This window comes from Schistocerca americana, chromosome 11, assembly GCF_021461395.2.
Source record: "Schistocerca americana isolate TAMUIC-IGC-003095 chromosome 11, iqSchAmer2.1, whole genome shotgun sequence".
Classification (NCBI taxonomy): Eukaryota; Metazoa; Arthropoda; class Insecta; order Orthoptera; family Acrididae; genus Schistocerca; species Schistocerca americana.
The window spans coordinates 114,607,224-114,616,222 of NC_060129.1; the positions used below are offsets into that span (position 1 = coordinate 114,607,224).

An 8,999-nucleotide genomic window follows, 5' to 3' on the forward strand; every position below is an offset into this window, starting at 1 on the left:
ATACAGGCCTCCCAGTAAGGTGGCAAAGGCCATTGTACTGACGTGAGATTATGTGCTGGCGTAAGCTGTCGCCAGCACATCGGTAGGCAAAGGTAATTAGTAGGCGCTGGATCAAACGCGCCTGGCACGAGAGAGACCAGAGACACACTAACAAGCAACACGCCGCCAACGCCCTCTCGACAGCATGTATTTAGGCCGCTGCCGCTGACCAGTGGGCGTCACTCAGCCATCCAGTTAGGCGTCTGTCAGTTTACTCGCACAGTGGGTTTAGTTCGTCACAGGCTATGACTGTACTTAGCGACCAGATTAGTGTCTTCTGCGGGACTAGTTTATCTCAACCACTATTGCACTTTACTAGCAGTGAGAAACTAAAGTTTGTAACAACAAGATTACTGACATTACACCAGTCTGCAAGACTGATGAGCTTGTACCACAAAATGTGGACTCCAAATTAAGTAAATATTTCCAGTTCATGTACATAAACAACCGTATTAATCCACTTGTGCATCTGTGTTGTAGAAAGACCAAACTGGCCACCCATAACACCATCCTCTCCCTTGCTTCCTTGCAGCACAAGACTCCGCAGATTATGTTGAAAAATAAGGGTTCTGTAGCCAAAAGAGTGAAGCCAACGGCCTTGCCGCAGTGCTAACACCGTTTCCCGTCAGATCATCGAAGTTAAGCGCTCTCGGGCTGGGCTAGCACTTGGATGGGTGACCATCCGGGCTGCCCAGCGCTGTTGGCAAGCGGGGTGCACTCAGCCCTTGTGAGGCAAACTGATTGAGAAGTAGCGGCTCCGGTCTCGTAAACTGACATACGGCCGGGAGAGCGGTGTGCCGACCACATACCCCTCCATATCCGCATCCCGTGACGCCTGTGGGGTTAGGATGATACGACGGTCGGTCGGTATTCCATGGCCTGATCGGACGGGGTTTTGTTTTAGCCAAAAGAGTGGGAAATCGTGGATAAAAAGAACTTGTCTTCAGGAAAAAACCAACCTGCTTTCAGATAAAAAGTGTTCCATTACTTATTGCATGCCCGTCGTAAATGCTCTGCACGACAGCTTACAACCTGATCATTGCACCGCAAAATAACGATCGCTTCCTGCAGAAAGTGTCGCCGAATATTTCTGTAAGATGTCCACTTTTGGAACAAGGTCTGCGACAAGGTTACAGAACGAAGCGGCGACCGTCATTTTGCACAACAACGCTCGGGCGGATGTGGCGCAAGTCTTAACGCTTCATTCACTCGATGCGGCTGGTATCTGCTGCACCACCCACCGCATTCCCTGGGCCTAAGAAGAAGGAAACACATCAAGGGTTTAGCTTTACAATTGTTACAGAGATTACTCGGGCAGTAGACACTCTGCTCGAACTCTCAACACAACTGACTCTGCTAAGGGACGTCCACTTCGCTGGCACCGGCTAATACATCGTGGTAGTGACTACTTTTGAGGAACAGTTGTAAGCCGGCCGTGGTGGCCGAGCGGTTCTAGGCGCTACAGTCCGGAGCCTCGCGACCGCTACGGTCGCAGGTTCGAATCCTGCCTCGGGCGTGGATGTGTGTGATGTCCTTAGGTTAGTTAGGTTTAAGTAGTTCTAACAAGGGAACGTCCCCATCGCACCCCCCCTCAGATTTAGTTATAAGTTGGCACAGTGGATAGGCGTTGATAAACTGAACACAGATCAATCGAGAAAACAGGAAGAAGTTGTATGGAACTATGAAAAAAATAAGCAAAATATAGAAACTGAGTAGTCCATGCGCAACATAGGTAACAACAACAACATTGTGGGCTCAGGAGCGCCGTGGTCCTGTGGTTAGAGTGAGCAGTTACGGAGCGAGTGGTCCTTTTCCTCGGACAAAGACCAATGCTGTGAATTGGATTCGCGGACATGCCATTCACTACTTATTTGGACAAACTGAAGACTCTGTACTCGATTTTTGGACATACCTCAATGACCGTCATTATGTCGTTGTCCGTCACCCAAAATACAGACAATTTTTCTCGAACTTCCTTGGAAGTGCTTTCCACGAGCCGCCTCGCAGCTGGAATGTGTTAAGCCAAGAGAGAAGAAGGTTTCCTGTTTGAACCAATGAACATTTCTGAACAATTGAACGGAACACATCAGTTTCGAGAAGACGTGACTCAACATATTACCAGCGGGGCGCAGAAGGCCTCTGATCAATTACACAAAAAAAAAAGTAAAATAAAATAAAATAAAATAAATAAATATAAAACAAAAAAAATTAAAATAAAATTCAGAAAAAGGAAAAAAAAGGCCTCACTCGAGTGAAAATTTTAATTTTTTTTATTTTCAGACAATTATTATCTGTCCGTTCGTCTGTCCGATGCGAGATAACTGCGCCGCAGTATGGGGACGCTGCACCTAAACAAACATCGAAACACACGACGTCAGTCGACTACAGAGCACGGGAGAGAGAGTATTCCTGCTAACGAGGCTCCCTGGCTGGCAGTTGACTGTTCGCTACTTTGGACGAGAGTGCATTAAATACGTGAGGTGTATTCCGTGGGCAATGTGAGTCCAGCAAATACAGCTCGCGACTTCATTGCAGAGGCACCTCATTTCGTCTATTAATCGCACTATTTTGCGGTGCGGTCGCAAAACACAGACACTAAACTTATTACAGTGAACATAGACGTCAATGAACGAACGGACAGATCATAACTTTGCGAAAATAAAGAAAGTAAACTTTTCACTCGAGGGAAGCCTTGAACCTAGGACTTCTCGATGCGTAATTGCTCACGCTAACCACGGGACCACGGTGCTCCTAAACATACACTCTCCTTGATGTTGCCTATCTTGCGCATGGACTACTCAGTTTCTATATTTTGCTTATTTTTTTCATAGTTCCACACAACTTCTTCCTGTTTTCTCGATTGATCTGTGTTCAGTTTTTCAAGGCCTATCCACTGCGCCACCTTATAAATAAATCTGAGGGGGGTGCGATGGGGAGGTTCCCTTGTAAGTTCTAGGGGACTGATGAGCTGAGATGTTAAAGTCCCACAGTGCTCAGAGCCATTTCAACCATTTCTTGAACAGTTGTAAATACCGGGTGGTTATGATTAAACTTTCGCTATTTAACACGTTACAACACGAAAACTAATTACCATACGAGGATCAAACTTGGTAGCATTAACGTCAAGGACATGGGGAAGAAAAATTATCCAGAATCAATTCAATTGAAACGCTTTTAATGTGCTGGTACGGTACATCATACCATTAGATACCGGTACCATTACTGGTACCGGCTAGAAAATTTAAAAAGGGAAATGGATAGGTTAAAGTTAGACATAGTGGGAATTAGTGAAGTTCGGTGGCAGGAGGAACAAGACTTCTGGTCAGGTGAATACTGGGTTATAAATACAAAATCAAATAGGGATAATGCAGGAGTAGGTTTAATAATGAATAGGAAAATAGGAATGCGGGTAAGCTACTACAAACAGCATAGTGAACGCATTATTGTGGCCAAGACAGACACGAAGCCCACGCCTACTACAGTAGTACAAGTTTATATGCCAGCTAGCTCTGCAGATGATGAAGAGATAAAAGACAGATTCAGAAGGATGTAGGTTGCAGTAGGTAGCGGGGGATGAAGAAGCTTGCACAGCATAGAGTAGCATGGAGAGCTGCATCAAACCAGTCTCTGGACTGAAGACCACAACAACAACAACAACAACAACAACCATTAGTGCTACAAAAGGAGGCCAATATGGCGCCCATCAGTGTCCAGAAGAGTCTGAAAGCGCAGGATTGCATTCAGCACAGCAAAACGAAGCGTGTCCCTCGGTATCCTGGCTACCTATCTCGATATGCCGCGCTCCAGATCAGCACAATTGTGAATGTTCCCCTGGTAATTGGTTCGAATGGCTCTGAGCACTATGGTACTTAACATCTGAGGTCATCAGTCCCCTGGAACTACTTAAACCTATGTGAGACCTGAGTTTCTCCTGGCGTATACAACTTTCAAATAACTTCCGGGAATTCAGCCTGGTAACACTTTCAGCGACCGCCGATATTTCGGCGGGAGAACACCCCGCCATTTTCAAGGCAAACTGCAACGGACAGGCGGCGTACATGCAAATTTAATACCTCGGTTCTCCGACAGAAGCAGGAAAGATAACACACACACACACACACACACACACACACACTGAACACTAGTGCCACCAAAGATGACCAAAGTCAGATCTATCGATACTGAGACTATGAATTCGCAGGTGAGGCAGCATTGACTCTGTCCCTCCGTTTTTTGACAAGGGACAGAGCCGCATTCCAAACAGAGTTTAAACAAGAAACCTCCATCCCTGTTGTCGAGGTTGCTCGCTAATTTAATCTCAACTCCCTCCCTAATAACACTGTCTCAATAGCTGGACGTGCACGCCAATATCTCGGTGTTATTATATAACATGGGGTGACCAGTATCCAAGCAGTGCTCGGCAATAGCAGATCTATTTGGCTGCTGTGATCGTGTGTGCCGTTTATGCTCAGTACATCTGTCCTCCACGGTCCTGATAGTTTGACCAATATATGCCATGCCGCAGCTACAAGGAATACGATATACACCCGCCTTACGCAGTCCAAGATCATCCTTAACGGAACTCAAAAGTGCTCTAATTTTAGATGGAGGTCGGAAAACACATTTCACATCGTATTTCCGTAAAATACGACCGATCTTACTGGGCGTGTTTCCTACGTAAGGCAAAAAGGCAGTAGACTTAGGTGTTGATTCAGAATTATCATCAATCAGCCGATGTACAGTTGGTCGATAGCGCAACGCACGTTCAATCTGTCTATCACTATAGCCATTTTGACCAAATGTAACTTCAAGATGGGACAGCTCAGCTGGCAAGGTTTCAGCGTCAGAAACGACATGTGCCCTGTGTACCAAGGTACGCAGTACCCCTTCACGCTGGGCCTAATGGTGACAACTATTAGCTTGTAAGTCGGTGTGAGTACGTCAAAAAACAGAGGAACAGAGTCAATGCTGCCTCACCTGCGAATTCATAGTCTCACTATCGATAGCTCTGACTTTAGTCGTCTTTGGTGGCACTAGTGTTCAGTGTGTGTGTGTGTGTGTGTGTGTGTGTGTGTCTGTTATCTTTCCTGCTTCTGTCGGCGAACCGAGGTATTGAATTTGCTTGGACGCCGCCTGTCTGTTGCAGTTTGCCTTGAAAATGGCGGGGTGTTCTCCCGCCGAAATACCGGCGGTCGCTGAAAGTGTTACCTGGCTGAATTCCCGGAAGTTAATTGATACTTAAACCTACCTAAGCTAAGGACATCACACACATCCATGCCCGAGGCAGGATTCGAACCTGCGACAGTAGCGGCCGCGCGGTTCCAGACTGAAGCGCCTAGAAACCGCTCGGCCACGTCCCCTGGTAAACCCTGCCCTTCAGGTCGCCCCACAACCAGAAATCACAGGGAGGGAGATTAGCTGATCGTGCTGGTCAAGCACTTGGAAGCGATCGGCTGACAATTCGATCGTTTCCAAATGTGTCTCGGAGAAGCTGGTGAACTTGACGGGCGATGTGCGGTGGGGCCGCATGTTGAATGAAAACTGTCGAGTTCAATGCATGTCTCTCCTGCAGGGCGGGTATGACACACTGGCGAAGCATATCGCAGTACCGCTGGCCAGTCAACTGCACGTTTTCGGTCCTTGAGCGCCAACCTGTTCAAAAAATAATGGGCGAATGATGAACGTACCTGTGAAGCCACACCGTATAGTGCCACGTTCCCCATGTACGAGGTGTGGCTAGAAAAAAAACCGGACTAGTCCTGGTGAAACAATAAAACGAATGCAATAAGGCTGAAAGTCGCGTGGCCTGTCACGTGACTCTCGCTCCGCCTACTGCTCGAGTTTCATCTGCCTCCTGCAGTCAGTCTGCCCGTGGCGTCTGTTTTAAGTAGTTGACGTTTTGTCTGTGCGTCGGAAAATGTTGAGTGTACAGAAAGAACAGCGTGTTAACATCAAATTTTGTTTCAAACTAGGAAAATCTGCAAGTGAAACGTTTGTAATGTTACAACAAGTGTACGGCGATGATTGTTTATCGCGAACACAAGTGTTTGAGTGGTTTAAACGATTTAAAGATGGCCGCGAAGACACCAGTGATGACACTCGCACTGGCAGACCATTGTCAGCAAAAACTGATACAAACATTGAAAAAAATCGGTAAACTTGCTCGACAAGATCGCCGTTTAACAATCAGAGCAGCGTCTGCGTTAACAGGAGTGTACAAGGAAAGTGTTGGGCAGATTCTTCAAGAAAGTTTCAACATGAACAAAGTGTGTTCAAAAATGGTTCCAAAGTGTCTCACAATTGAACAGAAGGAACGCCGAAGAATGATTTGTTCTGACATCCTGGAAAACATTGAAAGTGATCCACAATTTTACAAAATCGATGCATTGGAAAACTCCTGGTTCTCCACGACAAAAAAAAGCACGAATGTCAAAATCGAAATTCAAGGCAATGATGATTGTTTTTTTTTTTGACATCAAAGGGATTGTGCACATTGATTGGGTACCAGAGGGACAAACAGTGAATCAGCATTACTACATTAGCGTCCTGGCTACCCTACGTGAGCGAGTACGGAGAAAACGGAACGATTTGTGGAGAAAAAAGTCATGGATCCTTCACCAAGACAATGCCCCAGCTCACATTACGTTGTCAGTGAAGACGTTTTTGGCGAAACACAACATTCCCATCTTAGATCATCCACCCTACTCATCTGATTTGGCCCCCTGTGACTTTTTTCTTTTCCCTAAAGTCAAGTCAGCTTTGAAAGGAACTAGATTTGAGACTGTTGAAGCAGTAAAAGAAAAAGCGACGGAAGTAATGTATGGACTTACCGAAAATGATCTGCAGCATTGCTATGAACAGTGGAAAATTCGTATGGAGCGGTGTAGAGACCGAGGAGGAGAGTACATTGAAGGAGATAACATGAAATTGTAAATAATTGTAAATAAATGTTTTTTCCAGCATCAGTCCGGTTTTTTTCTAGCCGCACCTCGTAGGTAGGCTGTTTAGGTTTTCATGTTGGTAACTCCACGTAGCGCTCTGTATGAAAATCGCTGACAGCGGTGTGTGCAGTCTGTAGCTGGTTGGACTCATTGTTGCAATATTCGCTATTGTAGTGTTGGGCAGTTGGATGTGAACAGCGCGTAGCGTTGCGCAGTAGAGTTGGGCAACACAATTCCTTTTCCCGATTCGATTCCTACGATTCAGTCTCACATAGCGAATCGATTCCTACGATTCGTTCACGATTCTTTCACGATTCATTCTAGTCTGCGATGGCACGATTCTTACGGAATGCAAAACGTTCTACATCTTACTCACAGATGGCAGGACATGTCTGAAATTTTCAATGGGGTTAGAATCGGACTGTGTCATGATAAGATATGCCAGAAATAGTTTATGTATGAGTAAACATGCAATAACGTTACAAGTGTGATTCTCGATTTATACATGTAATGCCTTAATTGATGAAAGGTCACGTTTGATTTGATTGCATCTATTGTTTTATTTCAGTATGCCTGTAAAGAGGAGTCGATTTGTGCGAAAGGTGGTGCAAAATTGCTTCCTTTGTTCGCTCGAATCCTCCACTTGACTGCCATCTGGCGGTCGTAATCATTCGGCACGACTCGGCATGATTCGGAAGTTGCCTTCGAAGCATAGCGTACTAAGAATCGATGAATCGTTGGAACTTGGAATCGTCACGACTCGGAAACACGCAATCGTTCTCACGATTCTTTTGAACGACGATTCGTCCGGATCACGACTCGATTCTTACGATTCTTCATTTAGAGTCGTTCAAATGAACGACTCATTGACGAATCGCCACAACTCTATTGCGCAGTTGGAGGTGAGCCGCCAGCAGTGGTGGATATGAGGAGAGAGATGGCGGAGGTTTGAGAACGGACGATCTGGACGTGTGTCCATCAGAGACAGTAAATTTGTAAGACTGGATGCCATTAACTGATATACAGTGTGTCCCAGCTATCTTGTCCACCCAAAATATCTCTGGAACAATAACAGCTATTGGAAAACGACTTTCACCGGTATCAATGTAGGGCTGGGGCCCATGAATGTACATTCTAAAACGAAAGCATATGTGTTTTTAACACAAACTTATGTTTTTTTAAATGGACCTCCTATATTTTTTCTTCAGCAATCCATAGCATGACAAAGCACATACACAATGGCGTTGATTGCATCGCAATATTCCCATTACATCCCGAGACATTGAGACGCGAAGTTGACGCTTGAAACACCCGACATGCGCTGCTAGCGCACGTCCTGAGGCTCAGGCGTGAACCCCATGCTGCCCGTAATCGCAGCAGGATGGCAGCAGACCGTATTATTCGTTTCGGACCTCTTGATAAGTATGGAAGTGTGATTACGCATGTCAATCACATCGCGATTACGGGCAGCATGGGGTTCACGCCTGAGCCTCAGGACGTGCGCTAGCAGCGCATGTCGGGTGTTTCAAGCGTCAACTTCGCGTCTCAGTATCTCGGGATGTAATGGGAATATTGCGATGCAACCAACGCCATTGTGTATGTGCTTTGTCATGCTATGGATTGCTGAAGAAAAAATATAGGAGGTCCATTTAAAAAAACATAAGTTTGTGTTACAAAACACATATGCTTTCGCTTTAGAATGTTTCCAAATATGTACATTCATGGGCCCCAGCCCTACATTGATACCGGTCAAAGTCGTTTTCCAATAGCTGTTATTGTTCCAGAGATATTTTGGGTGGACAAGATAGCTGGGACACCCTGTATACAGGGCTATTATAAATGATTGAAGCGATTTCATAAATTCACTGTAGCTCCATTCATTGACATATGGTCACGACACACTACAGATACGTAGAAAAACTCATAAAGTTTTGTTCGGCTGAAGCCGCACTTCAGGTTTCTGCCGCCAGAGCGCTCGAGAGCGCAGTGAGACAAAATGGCGACAGGAGCCGAGAAAGC

At 45.7% G+C, this 8,999-nt stretch overlaps 1 pseudogene; it reads left to right on the top strand.

Annotated features, from left to right (window-relative positions):
• Nucleotides 1-627: 627 nt before the first annotated feature.
• LOC124554292 lies at nt 628-745 on the top strand (annotated as a pseudogene).
• The last annotated feature ends 8,254 nt before the right edge of the window (nt 746-8,999 follow it).